Source organism: Gorilla gorilla, chromosome 7 (assembly GCF_029281585.2).
Source record: "Gorilla gorilla gorilla isolate KB3781 chromosome 7, NHGRI_mGorGor1-v2.1_pri, whole genome shotgun sequence".
NCBI classification, from domain to species: Eukaryota; Metazoa; Chordata; class Mammalia; order Primates; family Hominidae; genus Gorilla; species Gorilla gorilla.
The window spans coordinates 30,987,837-31,013,339 of NC_073231.2; the positions used below are offsets into that span (position 1 = coordinate 30,987,837).

At 39.7% G+C, this 25,503-nt stretch overlaps 1 protein-coding gene across 3 annotated transcripts in view; it reads right to left on the reverse strand.

Moving 5' to 3' along the window:
- The window catches only part of ADRA1A (adrenoceptor alpha 1A), a 113,539-nt gene that overhangs the window by 17,113 nt on the left and 70,923 nt on the right, over positions 1-25,503 (reverse strand). The window lies entirely within an intron of this gene.

The following is a 25,503-nucleotide window of genomic DNA, read 5'->3' on the forward strand; positions in this document are numbered from 1 at the left end:
CACTGGCTCTCAGTGACCAACAGCTGCTGTGAAGTTTTACCAAACGAAAATGTGAAACTCAGACTGAGTCCACATATGTAAATTGTTTTGCCTAAATTGAAAAGTAAGTTGGAATCCATGCAAGTAATCCATATTAAAATTCGGTTATCTGAACATGTCCTTTATTCTATGATGCAGTGTTATGCAACAGACACAGCCTCAGTGTTTGTGAATTCCTCCCCTCCTGAATGTTAGAATTATGGATTTTGATGAGAATCTCAACTTTACACAATATTGGCCTTGCCAACGTTGGGCCAGTGATTCTCAATCACTTTTCCTAGATGATGTCTTTTGATGTCACCGTGAGCTCCCTTTGTCAATATCCCTCGATGTCTCCCAAATGTGTGTCTTTGCTTCACATTTGGAGTCCTCCACAGCCTCTGGTCTAACCAGCTTTCTAATATGACTAGTTGCTATTTTTTCTCTAGCCAGACTCACTACACTTTTTCTCCAGGTCATTGATCATTTTTTTTGTCCTCTCAAGTTGGGCCACTGTGTCCTTGATGCCCTTTTCCACCTTCTCTACCTACCCAAACCCTACCCGTTGATGTGCACGGCAGGAACCAGGCCTCAGGACCCGTCACATCCTGCGCAGAGACTGCCACAGGGCATTTGGCAGCAGAAGAACAAAACTGTGAAGTCTTAAAACGGAACAACCTTAAGGATTATCTCCTCCAATTACTCAATTTACAAATTTAAAAAATGCTTATTTAGCCTTTTCCCAGCTGCCGCCAAGATGCTCTGCCCTTCTGAGCTGAGGCTGCATTGGGGTCAGGCCCTCACTGCATCCAGCACTAGCACTACTCCGGGCAGCCCAGCCTTGCACTTGTCCACACCACGGACTCCATCTCAGAGCTCGCCTGCACCGACTCAGCCCTCATTCTGCATAACGCTGAGGGGATCATCACATAGGATAAGGTCAATGTCGTTTCTAAAGCAGCTGGGGTAAATGATGACGGCTTTTGGCCTGGCTTGTCTGCCAAGGCCCTGGCCATTGTCAACTTCGGGAGCCTCCTCTGCAGTGGAGGGGCGGGGTGGGAAGACCTGCTCAGCAGCTGGTGGTGTACCTGCGGGAGGTCCTGCCCCTCTGTCACTGTGGCCCAGGCCGAGAAGAAGAAGGTGGAAGCAAAGAAAGAAGAATCTGGAGTCTGATGATAATATGGGCTTTTTTTTTTTTTTGAGTAAACCTATTTTATAACATGTTCAATAAAAAGCTGAACTCTTAAAAATGCTTATTAAAGAGATTGTCACAAACCTCATAGCTACGATACTGATAAGAGTGATGGGTAAAGGGTATGCGACTCCCAGTCCAATGTTCTTTATTCTCTGATTCTCAGACTTCCAAGGGCTTTTACTAAAGGAGCTTTATGAATTATGAAATCCCAAACGTCCCTCTTCGCTCCTTTCAGAGAAATTGCAAAATAACATCTTGACTTTCCTTCCACCTCCTTTCTTTTCTTTCTTCGCTCCCAAGCTCCTTTTCCTTCTCCATGGGCTTTTAGTCACAGCTTCGTGTACAGTTGGTAGAATGGCTTTGGGAAACTCCTATGATGCCTTTGGGCCTCCAGTTTTCTTATCTGAAAAAGGAGTATGTTGAATGGATGATTCCTAATGGCCCTGAACAATTTTTTTGTTGCTGTTGTTTCAAACCTAAGGTCTTGATTTTATGTCTTTCTTTTCCTCTCTGCTCTGTGGACCTATCAGAGCTGTGACAAATTGCTGGTGCTCTTAAAATCCACTCTGGCAAACAGTGCTCTGAAATTAAGTCAAAAAGCTCATCAATATAAACAAAGAGTGAACTTAAATACTGAAGAACCCAAAGAAGACACAATAGTGTGGTTGTTGATGGGAGCATTTATTACCTCTGAAGCACACTCCCTGCTAAGTTCCATGTGTCTCAAATTCACACACACACACACACACGATGGGTGTTTATTTGGAAAACATGTAAAGTGAGAAAGTTTTATTCTTTAGCTCTAAAGCTTTTCATGTTGTCCTATAATTATAATAAAGTTTACAGTCTTTGAATGCCTGATTTGAAACAGGCAAGGCGCTGTGCTGAACACTTTCCATATGATTTAATCATCATTAGTAACATGAAGAGTTATGTGACTCTTCCCTATTTTACAAATGAAGAAACTGTGGCTTAATGAGTTTGAGTAGCTCAACCGAGGTCACTCACATAGTTACTGGTAGGTTTGAAATTATGCAGTGTGATTTCAGGGCCCATGCTCGTTTGTGGAATCTCCAAATATATTGCAATAATACATCTCTTAGGAGGATGGCTGATGGGGAGTGATAAAGTGTGCAGCTGGGGGAAGCTGAATTGGAAAAATGCTTTTTCGAACCTCATCTGTGATGGAAAAAATGGCTAATGCCAACATGACTGATGGTTTTGTGCAAATGCGGTCAGTTCCAGAAAAAAATTTGTCTTACGTTATGATACCTATATATTGTCCAATATTTCCTCCTAATAGTGACAGTGATGTGATTAAGGAAACCCATTTCACAAAGATCTGCCTGGGCCTGTGCTTAATGACTACAAGAATGTCTGAGCTGAGCACACTGAAACCCACCTTGTCTGGGAATGTCACTACTCTGTAAATCAGCGAGGGAGGGGAGGGTCGTTTCCTTATTTGAAGAATTTCAATTTTTAAAAAAGAAAAAAAAATATGCACTATGAATGTGAATGCTAATAAATATGGTTTGAAAGTCTTGGAACTTCCCATAATTCCTTCAATTACACTCATTCTGCTTACAGAGCCCAGTTTTGCACTCGTAAATCTCATTTCCTTTTAGTCACTTCCTTTCCATCCCTTCTTTCCTTGCGTGGCCCTGCTCTTAATTCCAGGTATGGCTGACCCAGAGCCAAGCTCTTGGGCCCTCTCTCTAGTCTCTTGCTGTGTTCCAGTCTTCACAGGTGAATCCTGGCCTCCCCATCTCTGTACCCCACTCAAAACACTCATTTCTTCAACATGGCTCAGGTATAGATACAGGGTGAGAAAGAGAGTTGATTAAAACTAATTTACACTAAGATCTGAATGTCAGATAATCTCTAGCCCTAACCCCAGGAATATTTTCTTTTTAATCCAAGCAAATCTCTAGGTTTTGGCTTATGCTTCCAGGCCAGAGACCTTCCTGTAAATGACAATGTTTGGTTTATCCTATTAAGTGTGTGACAGCAGCCAGATGTGTGTAAGCCTAGCACGGATTTGCATGCTCCCAAACTGATAGTTCCACCAGGGGTAGGTTGTAGGATCCATTCTCATGCTTGGAGTATTCTTCCCTTGTGATGGGGAACAGGTGCTGGGAGCCATGTGATTTTCTTTGAGCAGCTGCTGACTGGCTGGGGTTAGATGAGAGACTCATAGCTGTGCTTCCTTCAAGAACTTTCCAAAGAGTGAGAAAAGACAGCAAAAGGGCTAGGCATCGTGGCTCACGCCTGTAATCCCTGCACTTTGGGAGGCCAAGGTGGGCAGATCACTTGAGACCAGGAGTTTGAGACCAGCCTGGGCAACATGGTGAAACCCCATCTCTACTAAAAATACAAAAATCAGCTGGGTGTGGTGGCATGTGCCTGTAGTTCCAGTTACTCAGGAGGCTGAGGCAGGAGGATTGCTTGAGCCCGGGAGGTAGAAGTTGTAGTGAGCTAATGCACATCACTGCAGTCCAGCCTGGGCAACGGGAGTGAACCCCTGTCTAAAAAAAAAAAAAGGACAGCAAAAGAACTGCTCCTCTCCTTATTGACATTATTCCCATCCACGTATTTCTTCCTTCATTTTTCCTCTCCTAGAAAGGAGAGATGGGGCTGGAATTGGGCTTGGAAAGCAGCTGCATGGCCCCAAACCCTCCTCCTGCTCTCTCCTTCTCTGCCCAAACCTTCCCCGTCTGGTGCTATTTTCTCTGAACTCTGCATTAGTTCTATCCCCAGCCTCCATTCTTCCCAAATCTCTTTCTTCCTGAGGACTGGCAATGTTTTTAGGGTGGGAAGACAGCTGGAGAATGCTTGTTCCTGGCCTCCAGCCATCAGGACCTAGAGGGTCAGAGCGGAACCAGCCTGGGTCAGGGGTGGGTGCCTCTGACCCAGTCACTGTGTGGGGAAGTCCATTCGAGCAGCCATCCGGCCAACTTTGCTCACTCACGGAGCTCCAGAATCCAGTATAATGCTGGAGTCTTGAAGGCATTCTCCGAGTTTTTGCTGCATGAATGGCCGACCTTCTGACAGACGGATGGACTGACTGAATGAATGAATGAATGGCTGTGTCTCTGTGTTCTTGCCATGGTTCTTCTTCACAGTGTGGCTTGGTTTTCTTCTCTGCTTGATGGCTGTAGCCTCATATTATCTCCCAACCCTGCCTTCTTTCTGCTGTCTCATTCTTCTTTTTTTTGCCCACCATTTCAGTTCAGTCATTTGGTTTTTTTGTAATGTTATTTTACTACCATTTTTTCCTTGCTCTATCATCTGGCATCAGACCCTCTAGTTTTTCTCATCATGCTTCATAGGAAGAGCCAGACTTCCAAATCACCCACATGAGAATAGGGGCTCCTATTTCTTTGGTCACCGTAGCTATGGTTTTCTCCTCAACAATCTCTGCTTCAAGAAGAGCCAACAGCTCCTGACTTAATCCCCTGAACACCTTGCCCTGCAGCTCAAGCCATCCTTTGCATGTGAATTTGCCTGGTTTAATTCTTGGGCTTTGGAAAATCCCCACACCCTAAGGATTCTTCCTGTCACTGAGTTTCTTTCCACCATTTGGTCTGCTGCAGAATTTCTGCCTCTTTCCTGACCCTCCGGACACCCTGACCAACTTACGCCGGTCAGACTGAGGTGGATAGAACAGGAGTTTATGGCCAAACACCATCAACATTCTCATTCATGGAGATGCAGAATCCTCACTTCCACTGTAAAGGCCTCTAGATGCCAAGAAGAAATTGAAACGAATAATTTAAAATGTTGCCTCTATGTCTTTTCACTGAATGCTATATCCATTGGGAACATCTGACTTCATTTTTGAACTGGGGCTCATCTAATAGGCTTATGAGGGGGCACTAGGAGGCATCCCAGTAAAGGCTTGGCCACTAGAGTCACCTTTTACAGTTATAAAATTACAGCAACATTTGCCTCAATGGCTCCAGTACAAGATAAAACCATTTTTTCCTGCCCATTCTGGTCTCCTCCATGAATTTGATACACCGGTGAGTGCTATAGTTAGCTTCAAAAGTCGGTGAGAGTAGGAACTGAGTTCTCGAATTCCCATCCAGCACTGGTCATTAGGGTGTTCCTCCTTAGTTCAACTGTTTCTCTCAGAATGAGGGTGACTTGATATGGAAGCTGAAAGCTGTGAGTCAGTCTTCTTGGTTCCAGCCTCCAGCTTCTGTGCTTCATTTTACCTCCTGGAAAACTTGACATCTTAATGACAACTTTGAGAGACACTGGGCTATGGTAAACCCTACTTAGCTGGAGTTGCATAAGGCTAAAATGTGAAGACTGGCAGGCACTTAGAGATCAGCGCTGTCAACCTGTCCTTTATATGTGCAGACAGCAGGGCTGAAGACGGGAGTAGTTCCCCCAAATCACACAGCTGGACCCAAACTCGGCTCCACCTCACCCATTTCCACTCCTGATCTTTGTTTGCCATTTAGCAACCCTACAATGACATGGAAGTGTTAATGGCAGTATGTCCAGCTTTCACTGAATGACAACAGGTTTTGCAGAGATAAGGAGAAAGAAGAGAGGGGAGTAGTATCCTCAATAATTGCATTATTTTAAAAGTCAGAGTGTGCTGTTCAGAAGGGTTTGTCAGCAGGGCCTTACATTCTGAGAAATGGAGTTTGAATGATCTCAATTTAAAAAAATGTGGACTCCAAAGAAGAAGCTAATGTTACATGACCATGGGAGAAAATAACCTTTAATTGTTTCTCCTTGTTCAGTGAGTGGTCTCTCCGATGTGCCTGGTACATATCCAATGAGCAGAGGAGAGAGACAGGCTGCCACACCAACAGGCCAAGGAGCTCCAGTGCCAGTAACATTCAGGCCAGACCCAATGGCGCCTTCTTACCAGGAAGAAAACTGCCCCATCAAATTAAACCCCAGAGACAAGCTGTAGAGTCAAAGTTTAAGAGCAGACCAGAGTCTACCAGATGACTTTGTGCTGAACTACTTTGGCCTGAACCCTCCTGGGGTTTATGTGGGGCCACTTGGGCAGCTCTCAGTCAGCAAGAAGTTTTTAGATTATCTACCTTAGATGGTGACCAGGGCTCTCTAAGAAGGTGGTCAGAATAACCATGGACTGTAACCTTAGGCTTGCAACCTCAGGTTCACAGACAGACTTCCCATGACTTACATTAAATGTGTATGTCCAGAGATACATTTTCCTGGGAAGAGCCCTTAGCTTGTATTAGCTTCTCGCAGTGGTCTCTGGTGATGGTAAAGATGGTTCAGCCTGGATCCCAGGTAGAGAGGACAAGCTGTACCCTGGCTGGGGAACCTCACTTAGCCCGTATGTCCTAATGATAGAATCAAGCTTACCAACAGAGCAAGCAGATGAGATTTCGGTGCCTCTTTGGAAGGACTTCACTAGTCTTTTTTCCCCTATTTAACTGGGGCCTGAAATTGTACAGCTCTCCATTCATGTATCTGAGTAAAGTCATGTGTATGCTCACTTGAGAGTGTTGGCATGTGGAGTCTTTTCTGAACTTTCTGGCAGAAAGCTTGAGTGGTTGGTAAAGTGAGGAAGGTGGCACTGAGCAGGAATGGAATTAGCTCTCCTCCTGCATGGGGCAAAGCATGGGAGCACAGCATGGGAGGGTGCAGTGAGTAAGGGGAACCGGGCACACTGTGCTGGGCACACAGCCCCGAAGGAGACAGGCTTGGGGCACCCTGGGGGCCTGCCCAGTGTGGGATGGAAGTGCTGCCCACTTTTCCAGGGACTGAGGCACGTTGGTCTATGGTTACTGTGAAAAACCATTGCTCCTTCCAATCCAGGCAAGGAAAGAGGTCACTTGGGGAGATGTCTTCTCATCCCTCAAACTTCTGCAAGTGGCAGCTAAAGCTCTCTTGACAGGATCTGTCTGGCTGGCCAAGGAGAGCTCTGAGGAATCAGGAATTTCATCCTGGATGAGTCTGAGCTGCTGGAATTAAAACTTGTCAAATGGTTCGTCTCACCAGTTAACAAAGCCTAAGAAGCATTTCTCCTTTTAGGAAAAAGGAGCAGGTCCACCCACATGCATGATTTGGACCCCAGTGCCCCTAAGAACGCTGGAAAGAGTAATAGGGGACCCACATGTGAACATTTCTCCCTAGAAGACCTCCTTGTGTCGAATAAATAATTTGATTTAAAACACTCTCAGAAGATAGCAAGATTCTCTACCCCACTCCCTTTACTTAAAAGATTATTTGTTCAGGAAAAAGCTAGCAATAAGGAAGTCATCATGTGCTTTTATGGGCTGCTTCCTTAAAAGCAGATCTCCTTTCATAAGCCAGTGTATTTTCCAAGCCTTGTCAATTTTACTAAGGTCACCATTGTTTCATGAGTCTTCCATTTAAAACATTTTTATAATATAATAACCAAACCAAATGTCCAACAATGATAGACTGGATTGAGAAAATGTGGCACATATGCACCGTGGAATACTATGCAGCCATAAAAAAGGATGAGTTCATGTCCTTTGTAGGGACATGGATGAAGCTGGAAACCATCATTCTCAGCAAACTATCGCAAGGACAAAAAACCAAACACCGCATGTTCTCACTCATAAGTGGGAATTGAACAATGAGTGCACTTGGACACAGGAAGGGGAACATCACACACCAGGGCCTGTTGTGAGGTGGGGGGAGGGGGGAGGGATAGCATTAGGAGATATACCTAATGTAAATGACGAGTTAATGGGTGCAGCACACCAACATGGCACATGTATACATATGTAACAAACCTGCACATTCTGCACATGTACCCTAGAACTTAAAGTATAATAAAAATATATATATATATAAATTTTTTAAATTGTCTCTGCACAAAATCTCTCCCTGAGACCACCCAGCCTAAAGAAGAGTAATCTTCAAACTCACACCTGCTGATGGCTTATTTATTTCACGGTACATATCACGGTTTTTAAGTTTTCTTATTTACATGTTTTCTTTGATTGTCTCATCCTCCAGAGCACAGATGATATGCTTTCCAATGGTAGGAGACCAGGTTATCTCTCTCACTGTAGTGCAAGGTGGGGGCAGGAACCCAATTAACAGTTCCTGCCAGAAGAATATGTATCTAGTTCCTTCTCCCCTTTTTCTTGCCTCTTACATTCCAACTGGTCACCAAACCCCACAGGTGTCTTTCCTTGAAACACCTTCCAAATTTTCCTTCTCCATCACCTCCAACCCCAGCACTGCTGCAGGGTGAACTGGTTGTTTAAAGCTGGGTGAATCACTTTTCCCTCTTGGGCCTCAGTTTCCTCATCTGTAAAGTTAAAGACTTAGAACAGTAATTGATACTACCCCTTCCTATCTGTAAGAGCAGATGCTTCTAGGTAAATGGAAATAGTCAAAAGGGGAAAACAGGCCCATGACAAGCAGGATGATGAAGGAACGTGGTGGAGAGATGGCCAGAAGGGAAGAGGGCAGGCTTTGGAAGGAAGAGGGGAAACTGAGGTTTTGGGGAAGGCTTTGGGAGGACACCCTGATGTCTATCCTAGAGGTTTACTTTGCGATCACGGAAAGGAGGGGTGGGAGGAGAATTCAAAGGCTGCTGTCATGCAGTGCATCTGCATAGGGGCCCAGGCAACTCTGATTGCACAAAGCGGGAATGGAATTAGCTCTATTCCTGCTTGGAGCACAGCATGGTTTGGGCTGCTGGTCGGGTCAGAACTTGTGTGCTCCTTAATACGCGGGCCACACACCTCCACATCTGAGGCCTGGGAGGCTAAGGCTGTGCTCATCTGGTCCTTTCCAAGGAGATAGGATGGAAAGGGAAGAAACCATGGGGGAAAATTCCCAGAAATAACTAAAGGGAGGGGAGGCTTACCAAGGGGCTCAGTATTGTAGCTAAGGGAACCTCATAATGGGGTATCTGCCAAGACATGTGTTATGCATTATCTTTTTGTTGCTGATAAGATCAAGTTCAAGCTCCTCACTCTGTCATTCAAGGCCCTTTATTATTTGGTTCCACCAGCCCTACACAACCTTCTTCATTCCTCATTCACTTAACACATAATTTACTTAGCACCTGCTCAGGCCATGCACTTCCATAGATACTGGAGGTAGAATGGTCGGGAACATGCAAAGGTGTTTACCTTCTATGAGTGTCTCCAACAAATGCCTATGTTGGAGGCATTTGTTGTTCCAACAAATGAATTATGAGTTTCCAACACCAAGGCTTTCTTCCTGCCGCAGTAGACTTTTCACTCTAACTTTGTCAGTTCGCGAGGTGACCTCAGCTCCTGTGGCTGTTCTCTGCTGCACTCTTCTGCTCTTCACTCAGTGATCTATCTCTCTCCCCTGTATCTACTCAAACTTGAATTTGTCCAATTCTCTCTGTCTTCAAGGCTGTTTTCAAAATCCCACTCATCCACGAGCCCTTCTTTGTTACAGTATAGCTTGCTTTCTTGCCATTTCCCCTGTGGATTTAGCACCAGTTTCTTTTCTTTATAGCAGGGAAACCCCTGGGCCACAGACCAGTACCAGTCTGTGGCCTGTTAGAAACCAGGCTGTATGGCAGGAGGTGTGTGGTGGGCCAGCGAAGCTTCATCTGTATTTACAATTTACAGCCTCTCTCCATTGCTCACGTTACCTGTCAGATCAGCAGTGGCATTAGATTCTAATAGAAGCACCAACCCTATTGTGAACTGCACATGCCAGGGATCTGGGTTCTGTGCTCCTTATGAGAATCTAATGCCTGATGATCTGTTGCTGTCTCCATTACCCCCAGATGGGACTGCCTAGTTGCAGGAAAACAAGCTCAGGGCTCCCACTGATTCTACATTATGGTGAGTTGTATAATTATTTCATTATATATTACAATGTAATAAGAATGGAAATAAAGTGCACAATAAATGTAATGCGCTTGAATCATCCTGAAACCATCCTCCCATCTCCAGGCCCATGAAAAATTTGTCTGCCATGAAACCAGTCCCTTGTGCCAAAAAGATTGGAGACCACTGCTCTATAGCCCTTATCACCATTTTCTGTGCTTTACTTATTTCTATTTTTGGTTGCTTTTCTTGACTATAAACTCCCTTGAAGGAAGAGCTTCCTGTCTTTTTAATTTACTGCTGTATCCTCAACACCCATAACGGCGTACAGCATTTAGTAGGCTCCCAACAATATTGCTGAATGAATGACACATTCAATCCTCGTGGTTTCAGTCTCCTTAAAGATACACCCTCCTTCTTATCCTTCATTCGTGTCTCTCTAAGTGATCAACATGATTCTCAATGAATGCTTTTGAGCCAATAGATGACATTGGTTGATGGAAGAAAACAACATTTTGAACACAGCTCCTGCTTCAATTACTCACAGCTGGAGATAGATTCTCAAATGCAGAAACAGAGCCTGTCTTAACTCACATTCCAAGGAGATCTTTCAGATCTTCAAGACACTCACATTTACGTGAAAACAAGACCATTCTCCAAGTAATTTTATACAGCTAAGTTGCAGGCACTTCATAAAATGATTACTTCCAGTACTTATAAAAACATTTTATAGGGTCCTGGAAGAAGGGTTGAAGCCTATAATTCAGATGCGATAGTCATCATCTCCTCTCATATTTGTGGGATTCAAGTCCAAGGCCAAACACCATACATCTGAAGCAGTGACACAAGCAACCAAAACTGATCTCCCAAGGAGGATGTGTCAGGCTTTTTCAGGACTGTGTCCCTTCATGTTCAGCTTAAAGGCTAAAGCAGGTTTAGGTCCTGATCCTTGCCAGAAAGGACACAGGTGAGTTGGCTGATGCTTGAATCGTCACAGGTGAACAGGGGAGCAGGAAAATGGGTTTTTGCTTCCGGACTGCTGCAAAGATGCTTAATCTGAGTGCTCTGGACAGTTCTGGGTCCTCTCCCAGGCCACTGGCTCACCCAGAGGCATGGCCCTTGCGTCTTCCAACAGCATCTTCTAGCTTTGTGCAAAGCAGGAATATGAATAAATCCTTGCTCTTCACTCCCAGCTCCTGTGCAGCTCCCTCCCCTGCCTGGATTAAGCTAGGGATGAAGATTGGCTATAGGTCTCTGCTCTTTCTCCCCAGCCACTTGGGTAAACAGTCCTAGGCTCCATCTGGACTAGAACACCTGACCAGGGCCTGACCTCTATCAGTCATGGGTCCTATATTCAAATGGACATAATACATACATATAGGAATTTTAATAGCTCATTTAAAACCTGCAAGATGTCTTTTTGGAAGCTATAATATGGCTTCTAAGTATAGCTGGGCAGACCAATTTTAACACGCAGAAAGGGATTGGGGTAATTTCCTCCTTAATTTTAAAAGGCAATAGAGTATGGTACTGTTTTGATTATAGACATTTTTGAAAATAGGAATTGGCCATGCCTTCCTCTTTCATATAAATGTCACATTTAGAAAGCTCAGCTTTGCTTGCAAGAGACATCCTTGCTCTTTTCAAACTTAATGAAGCCTTCTGTATTCTCATCTGAGAACTGGCTGGTACTTTCAGGGGGAAGATCAAGGTCAGGGTAGCTCATTCATTTCATACCTTTAGTTTCTTTCTTTTCCCTATGACTTGTAAATCTCTATGCCTAGACCATCTCTGCCACCTGAGCTCCATCCTGCACACACAACTATTACCAGACATCCCTCCTGATGTTTCCAAACTATCTCATCCTTAACATCATCAAACTGAATTCACCATCTCTCACAAAACCGACTCTTGCTCCTCTGCTTCACTTTGGTCAGCCTTCCTCTCACTTGTCCAAGTCAGAAACCCACTGTCATCCTCAACCTTCCACTCTCCAACCTCTTCCACAACATCCAATCACCCAGCCCTGACTACGAAGCCTGTATTCACTTGTTATTGTCCATTCCAGTTCTGGCCACCACCACGTCTAGCTAGAACCTCATATCAGTTTTCTAACTGGGCTTCCTGCTTCTGGTCTTATCTGCTTCCAGCCCATTTCTCACACTCTTGCCAGAGAGATTCTGAGAAAGCAAACATGACACTATCCCTCCCTTGAGTAAGTCATTTCAATGGTTCTTTACTGAATTAAAGATGAAGTATGAGTTCTATATGAAAACTTACTAGACCCGGGAGACTGAAAATTCACTTGGCTGGATAAGTAGGTAGTAGAGCGTGGTAATCCAAGTGCCCACCCAGAGACTCTAGTCAGTGTCATAGAAGAGCAGAGAATTACATCTGCCAGGATGTGATCATTTGCATGACTGTTAACTCAGCTGAGCGATGTGGCATCTTTTGTTCACTAGGATGTAGGTTAGGGTTATAGTGGTTGAGATATCAGAATTTAATTTTAAGAAATAAATATACATCTCCTATAAGGCAGTGTGTCCACTAAAAAACTCTTCCGAAGGCCAAAGAATATTCAGAATGAATTTCCAACTGTTCCAGAGATAGTGGTGACAATGATTCAGAAAGTTTTGTAAAACCTGGAAGACCCAAGACAGGCATAAAAATACCTGAAGGATCAACATGGGAAGTGGTAAAAATACCATTTGACATAGCAATCCCATTACTGGGTATATATCCAAAGGAATATAAATCATTCTATTTCAAAGATACATGCATGTGTATGTTCACTGCAGCACTACTCACAATGTCAAAGACATGGAATCAACCCAAATGCCTATCAATGATAGACTGGATAAAGAAAATGTGGTACATATATACCATGGAATACTATGCAGCCATAAAAAGGAATGAGATCATGTCCTTTGCAGGGACATGGATGGAGTTGGAACCTGTTATCATCAGCAAACTAACGCAGGAACAGAAAACCAGACACATGTTCTCACCTATAAGTGGGAGCTGAATGAACACATGGACACATGGACACATGGAGGGAACAACATACACTGGGGCCTGTTTGGGGGGTGTGGTGAATGAGAGCATCAAGAAGAATAGCTAATGGATGCTGGGCTCAATACTTAAGTGATGGGTTGATCTGTGCAGCAAACCACCATGGCACAAGTTTACCTATGTAACAAATCTGCACATCCTGCAACATGTACCCCGGAACTTAAAATAAAAGTTGAAGAAAAATAGTCAAACAAAGAAACAAGTGCATTTGAGGCTGTCTCAGAAGGACTAATTCCTGGTACCCGTTGTGATTTTCTGTGACCTCACACCAGCCATGTTTCTAAGAAAAAGTCGTTTCCCGCTGTCGGATTCCCCTCTGAAATGCTCACCCAATATCTGCTCCAATTAGGTGATTAATTCAGAACATATCAGATCACCACCAATAATAGTTTCTGGATGTGCTGTTAGGGAACAATAGTGTTGGTCAGCAATCTCAGCACAGATGTACTAATTCCCCAGGTGGGTGTGGAAGCAGTAAAACTTTTACTCAACTGTAGTTATCAATTTCTCTCTCTCTCACTCACAGAAAAATGTTCATGAGAAGAAAAGAAAGCTGGCACAGTTCGTCAAAATGAAAATAATGAGACTCACTATTGTTGTTTATTCAGATTTGATTTTGGAGAGTTAGAAGAGTTTCTATTTCAAGATAGGAATTGGTGTTAGCAAGTGACTGCCTTCAGAATGTGTTAGAACCTGGGGATCTGGCATGACTCTATTTTCCTAAGTTTTTCATAAGGCTTATACTATCTAAGAATAACTAAAGAAGAAGGCTGCTAGGGAGACCAACCAGGAGGCTAGCATATTGGTTTGGGGTCAGAGCTCTAACCGATGGCTGAAAGCTATAGGAAGACTGATTTGGGCTGCCCTGGAACTTGGCTTTACCATCAATGATACATGAAAAGTATCTCAGAATAGGCGGGATACCCACTCACTGAGGCCAGAGACTGGGGAGTTAAGTACCACACAGCATCCTATTAAAATACTCTTTAGGGGACATTTAAATCCTGAAATTTTGGAACTTACTGAGAAAGCAAAAATTATTGGTGGAGAGAAAGTTGATTGTTTTTTGAATGTTGAATGAATGAATGTTGAATGAATGAAAAAATTGAATGTCTTGCTTCCCTTTTAATATTGCAATAAGGTGTACATTAGAAGCATTTTAAGGGGCATATATATATATAAGAATATGGATATATTATTGGACATGACAACTTATTTGGCATGATTTATCTGTTTCTGAGAATGAGACTAGTCTATATGTATTTCAATAATTCCTAAATTTTCTCCATTTAGCATTCATTACACACATTTTGATCTAATTTGTTGTTGAAGTCATTTATAATCACCTCATATAAACACTTAAGGCAACAAGAGCTGAGCTGATGTCTGGACTACAAATAGGCAAGGATGTCAACATTCAGAAAAGATCAGGAACTTGCTCAGGGTTACACAGCCAGTGAGCAAAACGACTAGGTTAAAAACTCTGTTCTTCAGATTTCCAGTTTAGAAATCTTTCTTTTAATTGATACATTGATTTTTTTTTTCAATTGCAAGAGTAGAAATATCCTCCAATTATTTGGGGGCTCTCAGAAACCCTACTCTAAAAAAACATGAATACATTCAAGCTGAGTATCTGCAGCTAGCATTCAGCCATCAAGCGAGTGACTTCAGTCCTTGCTTATTTCAGCTCATGATTCATACATGCCTCTTCATGTAAATGTCTCACAGAAACCTCAGGGTTAATGTGTTCAAAATGACATATGCTAGTCCGCTTGATTCTAGCATTTCCCATCTTTATAAATTATATTTGGTATTCACTCACTGTTAAGAAAAAGTGACAATCAGTCCTGATGTCTTCTTGACGTCTTCAGTAGATCAGAACTCCTAGTATTGCCCCAGTCTTTCCACGTCTCTCCATCTCCATTGTCAGGCCCTACTCAGCCACAACACCTGTCGCCTGTAAGCACCTTCTTGTTGATCTCCTGCATGCCTGGGTCACCTTCCCTTTTCCCTAGGATGACCTTTATGGAATACAACTCTAATTCGGTGACATTTCCACTTAAAGGCCTCAAACACTTTCCAGTACTCTTAGATGAAGCCCAACGTCCATAGCATGGGCCATAGGGCCATATGATCTGCTCTTGCCTTCCGCTCCTGGCCTGCCTTTCACTCTCTTCCCTATCCCCTGCTCTGGCCACCCCGATCTCTTTTTTATTTTTATTTTTTAATTTTTTTTTTGAGATAAGGTCTCACTTTCTCACCCAGACTGGAGTGTAGTGGCGCAATCTTGGCTCACTGCAACTTCTGCCTCCCAGGCTCAAGTGTTTCTCCTGCCTCAGCCTCCCGAGTAGCTGGGATTACAGGTGCACGCTACTATAGCCCAGTTAATTTTTGTATTTTTAGTAGAGACAGGGTTTCACCATGTTGAATAATGAGACTCACTATTGCAAGAGATGTACTCCATTGAGTACATCTCCTGACCTCAAATGATGCAGCTGCCTCAGCCTCAGCCTCCCAAAGTGCTGGGATTACACAACCTGATCTCTTGATCTATGGAATACTTCCCTGCACCAGGCCCTTCACTTCTGCTCTTCTCCTTGCATGGAGTGTCCTCTCAACCTCTGTCCCCTCCACTCACCATTTATATCTTAGCTTAAATCACCCTTCCTCAGGGGAAAGATCTTTGATCCTCTTCCACCCATCCATATACCTCAGACTCCATGCTGGGTTCTTGGGGTTCTCTCATTAAATGTTATCAAAGCATCCTAAACTTTTTCTTCATAGCTCAAGCAATTGTTCTTATTTGATTATGTGGGTGATGATTTGTTCAACGTATCTCCCTATGTAAATTTCATAAAGATAGGATTTGTGCCTGGTACATTGTAGTTGTTAAATAAGTATTTGTTCATGGATAAAATATTTATAGAGCACTCATTATGTGCCAGACATCATGCAAAATATTACACAAACATTATCCCATTTAATTCTCCCAAGAACATGATGTGACTGTATTACCAACCTCATCTTACAGATGAGGAAACTGAGGCTTAAGGAGTTTAATTTGCAACTAAGGAAAATAGCTGAGCTCAGATTCAAATTCAGGCTTCATGCCCAAACTCATGTTTTAAATTTCTAGATGATGCTATCTGTGAATCTGTCACTGCTTTGCTGGCTTTATAGTGAAAATAGTGCACAGAGTCATAGTACCTGAAGTTCAAAACAAAGACAATCATCAGAATAGCCAAGAAAATTAATCACACATTCCATGTCCTATTTTTTCAGAAAGCAGAGACATGTGTAATTCAAATTATTAATACAAAAATAAAATTCTCGAATGTTAATAATTAGGTTTGTTCAGAATAGACATGTTTGGACATGGAAAAAAAAACCCACACATACTATATTCTGTCCGAAAAGACTTTGACAAAATGCAACTAATAAAGTACGCCTAAAAAACAATCAGGTAAGATTGGTCAGAAAGTATGATCTGTTATGTATGACAAAATCTGGGTGAAAGTGTAGGAATAAAAGGAGAACTGTCATCTGTAGTTCTTGTATATGGAGAGAAGGGAAAAGTGAAGGAGAGATGATAACAGAAATAGTTATCATCTCGTGTGCTGCATAAAAATATCAATGCCTGACACAGACTTCTTAGGTCTTAGTACTTGTTCCCCAGGGAGGAAATCCCGACAGCTCACTTGGTAGTTCAGGGATGAGGGCAAGATTGTTCCCTTTTCTGTGCCTCAGTTTCCTGGCACACGTAAGTGCAGTGTCTGGCTGTAAGCATTTGCTCATTTGCTATCCCAGAGCTATGATCAGTTTCCTTCCTCTGCATGTAGCAGCTCTGCATCTACTTTCAGAGTATCTTCTCAGTCATTAGTGCTATCTTGTCTATTTTTTTTAACATTTGGGGATAATTTCCAAGGTCAGAAACCAGACATTGAGTACATCTTCCTGCAGAGATGCCCCTGGATGTGTGGTTCTGGTTTACACAATGGTTACCCAGATGCCACACCTGTCAGCTGCTCTGAGAATCCCCAAGTATTTCAAGAGAATATCTCTTATTCAGAGTGTTGGGGAAAAGACATATTCACAGAGAAATGTGCTCACATTTCTTGCATAGCCTGTTGTCCAATATTACCTAATTGTGGCTACAGAAAGATAAGGTATAATTTTATTTATTTGGGATTTTTTTCAAGATTAAGTTGAATCGAATCAGGTAAATAATAGGTGTGTTTCTACAAGTTGTGCTAAGTCTACTCTAGAGCTAAGGCCATATGTTTATTACATAGGATTTCTTGCTGGAATTTCTTCCATGGATACCTGGGCTTTCTATCACATCTGGCACTTTGTTTCTTCTTTTTGTCACTTTTAGAGAAAAAGCCTCTCAGAAATTAGACATAATTTTTGAAAAAGAGTTAGAAAAGTTTTAAAGTTTCATGATCTCATAACCCATGTGGAGAGTTCTTCCTAGCACCATGAGGGTGATGATGGTGGCACTAGTAATAGTAATTATAACAGTAGATGTAATTTATTAGTAATTTCAACTGTCCAGCAATGTGCTAAGTACTTTTCATGCACCACCTCATCTCCTCATATCAACCATGTAAGGTAGGCATTGTTTATCCCCATTTTACAAATGAGGAAAATGAGACTCGGGGAGTTTAATAATTTGCCAAAAAACAATCAGCCAATAAGAGTGAAGCTGGGTTCAAACCCATGCTTGCCTGGCTCCAGACCCTGTCCTGTACCTGCTAACACCGAATGCGCTACAACCCACTGCCTGGTTTCTCTACTGCTGTATAGTGCTGTGTGCTTATTGCCAAATTTTCACTGGCAAAATCAGATCCTGATTTAGACAACAAAACAAATAAATTTGAATCAATTATTAAGAATTTTTTTTGATGGTTAAAATATATATTTTTAAAATTTTACTTTAAGTTCTGGGATACATGTGCGGAACGTGCACATTTGTTACACAGACATACATGTGCCATGGTGGCCTGCTGCATGCACCAACACGTCATCCAGGTTCCAAGCCCCACATGCATTAGACCTATGTCTTAATGCCCCCCTTCCCCTTTTCCCCCACCCCTGACAGGCCCCCAGGTGTGATGTTCCCCTAAATTGTTTTTAAAAAGGGTAAAATTCATATGGAACCACAAAAGACCCCAAATAGCCAAAGCAATCCTGAGCAAAAAGAACAAAACTAGAGGCAACACACTACATGCCTTTGAAATATGTTGTGAAGCTACAGTAATCAAAACAGCATGGTACTGATGTAAAAATAGACACATAGACCAATGGAATAGAATAGAGAATCCAGAAATCAATCCATGCATTTGCAGCTAACTGATTTTCAACAAAGCTGCCAAGAACATACAGTGGGGCAAGGATAGTATTTTTGATAAATGGTGCTGGGAAAATTGGATATCCATATGCAGAAGACTGAAACTTCTAAACTCCTATCTCTCACCTTATATAAAAATTCACCAAAACAGTTTCAAAACTTAAACGTAAGACCAAAAACTGTAAATATACTAGAAGAAAATATAGGGGAAATGCTTCAGGACATTGGTCTGGGAAAAATTTAATAAACAAGACCTCAAAAGCACAGGCAACAAAAGCAAAAATAGACAAATGGGATTATATCAAACTAAAAACCTTCTGCACAGCAAAGGAAACAAGCTATGCATCTGACAAGAGATTAATATCCAGAATATAAATGGAACTTAAACTATTAAACAGTGAAGAATGTGATAATCCAATTAAAAAGGGAAAATAATCTGAACAGATATTTCTCAAAAGAAGACATACAAATGGCTAACAAATATATAAAAATATCACGAATCATCAGGTATATGCAAATCCAAACCACAATGAGATATCTTCTTACCCCAGTAAAAATGTCTGTCATCAAAAAGAAAAAACATAACAAATGCTGGTGAGGATGTGAAGAAAAGGGAACTATTGTTTGGTGGGAATGTAAACTAGTACAGCCATTATAAAGAACATTATGGTGCTTCCTCAAAAAACCAAATACAAGTAGAACTACCATGATCCAGCAATCCAGCTACTGGGTATATAGCCAAAGGAAAGGAAATCAGTATCTTTAAGGGATCTCTGCACTTCTGTGTTTATTGCAATGCTATTCACAATAGCCAATATATGGAATCAACCTAAGTATTTATCAAAAGATGAATGGATAACAGAAATGTGATATATATACACAATAGAATACTACTTAGCCCTAAAAAAAGAATGAAATTCTGTCATTTGTGGCAACATGGATGAGCCTGGAGGACACTGTGTTAGGTGAAATAAGCCAGGAACAGAAAGATAAATACCACATGTTCTCACTCATATGCAGAAGCTAAAAAAGTTGGTCTCGTAGAAGCAGAGATTAGAATAGTGGTTACTGAAGGCTGGGAAGAATCGTGGGGAGGGGGATAGCAAGAGATTGGGTAAAGGATACAAAATTACAGCTAGATAGGAGGAATAAGTTTTAGTGTTCTATAGCACTATAAGATGACTATAGTTAAAAAGTTGTTATATATTGTTGGATGGCTAGAAGAGTTTGAATGTTTCCAACACAAAGAAATGATCTTATAAATGTTTGAAGTGATGGATATGTTAATCACTCTAATTTGACCACTATACATTATATATATGAAAACATCACTATGTGCCCCATAAATATAATATGTATGGTTATTTTGTGTCAATTAAAGAAATAAAATAAAAATAAATTGTTAAAAACCTCCTAACATAGAAATTATAGTGACTTTCTCTTTGGAATAAGTTTGATCTATATTCAAGCACCAAAACAGTTTGAAGAAGGTCATAGCAACCATGTTTAAAAATTATTGTGTCTTTTAAGATACAAAATTAATATATGCTAAATTTTTACAATCTGTGGTATCCACAATTGGTATGCCTCCCATGCACATATAGGTGCATGTGTACACACACATACACACACTCACACACACACACACACAATACAAAAATCAACCATGATGCTACAATCTAGAAATAAGAACAGATTTTAAACAACTATGATTGTATTTAGAGCACATGCTTTTGACCAGCCTTTATGTAATATGTCATGAACATTTTGCTATTTTATTTTTATTATAGAACACAATTTTTCATGGCATCTTAGTATTTCATTGCATGAATATAACAAAATTTATCTACTTCTGCTAATTTGAATATTTTGGTTATTTCCAGTTTCCTCTATTATAAATAACTATGAAATGAATATTTGTGTGGATAGATTTGGAGTATTTTCTTAAGTTACATTTCTAGAGAAAGAATTCTGGGTCATATAATATAAATTTCATAAGGTTTTTGATCCGTATTGCCAAATTGCTCTCTGGAGAGGATATACCTACTTATACTTATCCAGCAGTGAAAAGTAATGACAGTATGGTGATGATGATGGCAGTAAATTATGAGTGCCCACTGGGTGCTAAACTCCTAGAGCTTCACATGCAGCAGCTGATCTAATTTTCCCATGTGTTCAGTGAGGTTGGGTGCCACGAAGCCTGTTTTATATACGCAGGTTTTATCTGCATAGGAACTAAGAAAGACATTCTTGCCAAAGACTACAAGGGTCTGCCTGACCTGGCCTCTGCCATTTGGTAAGAAAACATTTAACAGCCATGCCAAAGTGCTTTTTACTTCTTAAACTGCCCAGATTTTCCTAACAAAGCTTTTGTATTCATTTATGTTCCCTCTTCTTGAGATGTTCTTCCCTTGGGTTTGCAGGTCTAGACCTTTCTCTTTTATGCCTCAGCTCAGATGCTGTTCAGTGAGGCTGGGTGCCACAAAGATGCATTTTCTAAACATGTAATCTAAAGGATACTTCTGTCCCTACTTCCCAATATCCCTAACACCAGCCTCTCTATCATATCAGCCCACTGTATTTCTTTAATGGCTCTTGTCCTTTTCTGAAACATTTAAAAATTGTCTGTTTCACTTATGAAATGTAATTTCCCTAAGGACAAGGAGCACTAGAATGGAGGCTGGTAAACAGTAGGAATACAATACATGCTTGCTGGCTGATGAATAAATGGCCATATGAAAGGACAGCTACAAAGCAGCCATCAGGATTGGAACCCAAGTGCGCTTTTGAATCTTGCTTTAATCATTGCAATCTACAGAAGATGTCTCCTATCCCACCCTCAGCAGCAGTATGTATTTATTTGCTGTTTGCCAATTTGATAGGTAAAATATGATATATTTTAATATTTTATTAGTTATTTGTATTTCTGCTTTTGTTAATTACCTCTGCCCGTTTTTTCCATTGGTTAGTCATCTTTTCTCATTTTTTGTATTTATCAATATTTGTATTAGACCTCTAAATATATCCTTGCCAGGTAAGAAAACAGGTAGAAAAGAAGAATACATTATTAATTTGATAGATGTAGAAAGACATTAAGTAGAATTCATCACCAATTCTGGATAAAATCATTTTAATGCATATAGACTGGAAGGACATTCTCTTAGTAGCACAAAGAAGACCTGTAAGTTCCATCACAATATTTCACAAAGAACTACTAAAAACATAGACATTTAACTCAGTACTTTCTCACTCATGCTTTGCCTTAGGTTCTTTATGTAGTAAATGTTTACTTTGTAAGCATCAAATGAATTAATGTAGACAGGAATATATAGATCAGTGTTTGGCACATAGTAAGGTCATATATGTTGGTGATTATTGTTATTACCACTATATAACATAAACAAGTAAAATAATGAGTTTGTAACCATTCAATAATTATTGCTTATATTTTTAGTACATCCATGCTCACCCTTTCATGAGTAAAATTAAGTATGAACATGTTCAAATATGTGAATTACAAAAATAAATGTAAATGGATTAAAGTGCTGTGTTAAAAAATAAAGCCTCTCACACTGAATTAAGAAAAAAATTGAATATATACTGTTTATGAAAGACACAAAAGACATGGTTACAAAAATAATATGGTTTGGAAATATATACTAAGCCTAGGTAAAAAAAATAAACTGAGACGGTAATATTAGTATTAAACAAAGCAGACTCCATGACATAAAGCATTTCATGGAATAGACAGGATTATTTTAGGTTGATAAAAGTCATGCTTACCAATAAAGCCATATTTATTAAATTTTATGTACCAAGAGATAGCAAATACGTAGGTATATGTATGTATATTTTTAAAATGCTTAAAAATTGATAAAATTTTACTTGAAGTAGATGACTAAGATACAGACAACAAAATATGTATCAAGTTTTCAGTTCAAGAGTAAATCAACGACAACTTAGAAAATACTGAAAATGAGAGCTTCATGCAAGAAGCCAAAGTTATTCTCCTCTGTGAAGTCTTAGATGGTTATATTTAAACAAGAAAGACACAAATAGCTTAATTTGGGCATTAGAGTAAATAGGTTGGAAAAGAACTACAAATTAAAACAAAGGAAGCAAAAATTAATGAATTAAAAAGCAGAAAATCATTAGAATTAATTAGTACATTTAAGCTGATTCATTGAAAAGACTTTAAACTGGACATGCCTCTGACAAGCCTGACTAGAAAGTAAGACGAAGAGTGTAATTGTCCATCAGTAATGAGAAATAATATATTTTCAGATGCTGAAAAAAGTGAAAGCAATTTCAGGTAAAAAACTGTATGCAGATAACATGAAGAATTTTGATAAATTTGAAGATATTTGTCAAATTTTATTCAAGGAGAAATAATATATGAAAACTATAATGATTATAGAAGACACAAAAATTGACAAAATTTATCCTTAGAAACTGTTGGATCCAAATAATTTATATTCATGCTATATAAGTATTTTCAGAGTCTTTAAGTATGTAAAAATGCTTCCTAATTCACTTTCAAAGCTAGCATAATCTTGATCTCAAAACTGAGAAATAGAGCCAAATCAAAAGAAAACAAATAAAAAATAAATATGAACAACCCACTGTCACCACAAAACAAACAATCCCACGGACTTGTATCATTTACAAATGAAGTTGAAATACAATGAAAGTTGTCGATTATATCTACCAGTCTATTAAGTAAAAACAAACCATGATCAAGTAGGGCAGGAACTGGCAAACTTTTGAAGTTTTATTATTAAAAACATTAGGGAATAATGGAATAATTAACAGGAAGGGAACACTTTCATTTCAAGGATTGAAGTTGTTACCTGAGGTGGCTCTTTTTGTATTCAGTGATACACCATTAGATTCTGCATCATTTTCATGCAACTTTATCTGTCTCTTCATTGTTGTCAGAATAAATTAAGAGAAAAAGTGAAATTTAGGAGGAAAGAAGCCTGCTGTCTCTGGTAATAGATACTCTGTGTGGTTCTTCAGGCCTCAGAATTGTGGTTCATGAATCTTGCACGAATTTTGGGATACAGGGCCAGATAGTAAATATTTTAGGCTTTGCTAGCTGTATGGTCTCTGTTTCTATTACTCAGCTCTGCCATTGTAGCTTGAATGCAACCATAGTCATTAGGTAAATGAATGTGTGTGACTGTGTTTTAACAAAACTTTATTTGTGAACACTAAAATTTGAATTTCATATCATTTTCCTGTGTCACAAAATAAATTCTTTGTTTGATTGTTAAAAATTATTTAAAAATGAAAAAATTGTATTTAATTCATGTGGCCATACCAAAAAAAAGGAGGCAGGTTGGATTTGACCTATGAGCTCTAGTTAGGTAACATCTAAGGTAGGATTTATCCCTCACTTTAAAGGGAATTAAGAACAAAAGTGTTTCTTCTGTCCTTTGATTATTAAGAATATTATTATGAACAAGAAACAGATGTCTAAAATTACAATTAATGAACAATGTTCTAGAAGATTAAGTCAATTTAATGAGAGAAGAAAACAAAGCAGATATAAATAATGGAAAAGGCAACTTACTAAGACTTGTATCCTGTGTACTATAATAATTTGTTACCTGGAAAACAAACGGTGTATTTTTAAAAAAACCTTTTTTCCTAACTTTGAATTCTAAAAAAACTAAGAAGCAATGATCAGTGCAGTTGCAATGAATATTCCATTAGATTGTGTCCTTCAAACACCATCTCCTACTAAAAAGGACCAAGACTTCCTGGAGAAATGGCTGATTCCACATCTGGGCAGGAAACATACAAGAACAGACATATTGCTACTGGTCAGATGGCCACAAGAGACTGCAGTATCGTGTCAAAAGAACTCAGGAACTAACTTAAATGAACAACCATCGGCCAATGATGAGACAATGTGAGACTCGATAAGCATTCACAAAGGATTAAAAATCGCTGCAAGGATTAATAATGAGTTTCAATTAGTAAGATCTCAATGATGCTGGGGGAAAATAAACCTTCATTTATTACCTTTGAAGGAAACTAATAACTGCCTTATTATTTTGAAAATTGATAAGTAAAGAACCAGGCGTTTATCCCACCTTTCTTGTAAAATCTACACCTCAGTTAATCAAATGGTTGGTGAGCGGAAGTTGCTCCATCTATGTGTTTTCAAACTAATAAATGAAGGTGGAATGATAGAATATCGCCACTTTGCAACCCTAATAAATAAAATAAATTAATAAATTTAGGCAATTACTATAATTAGCAATATTTTGAAAAAACAATAAAACATTTTTTACCTCCCGATGGAAGTATATATACCATCTAAGCATTAGTTTTACCACAAACAAACAGACAAAGTGATACATCCTTCTAAGTCTAATAGCCAACTTGCAGGAACCATAAGGAGGAGAATATATTAAATGACACTACTGTGATGAAGTCAGCAAAATTCAGGCTATGGAAAATTGTTTATTCAAAGGAGAATTAAATAGAAATTCCAAGAAAAAGAAAGCATAAGGGAGAACTTGTACAGGAAACAAACTTAGACTTATAAACCATTCATAGTATATGGACCTGATTTGGATCTCAATTCAAATAAAAAAGTTCTAAAAGTGTCCTAAGAAAATTGAAGATATTTGATAATATAAAATTATCGTCAGCTTTTGTTTAGATATAATAGTATTATTGTTATACATTTCAAAAAAAGAGTAATGTTTAGAAGTAAACAGTAAAATATTTACAGATGAAATGACATGCTCTCTAGAATTTGCTTCCAAAGAACCTGAGTGGAGTGAGAAATCTGAATAAAATAAAACTGCCTACGAATTAGCTTACAATTATTAAAATTGGGTGATAGGTACATCAGCTTCATTACATGATTGTCTCTACTTTTGTATGCATTTGATAATATCCATAATAAATACTTAAAATATTAAAAAAGAATAAAAGCACATAACTAAAAAATAACTCACTGATTACCTACAACATTTCGTTACCTTCATCTGCATTTCCAAGTTTTTTTAAATAGCTTTCTTAAATAAGTTTGCTTTTTAATTCATCCTGCTTGAAAG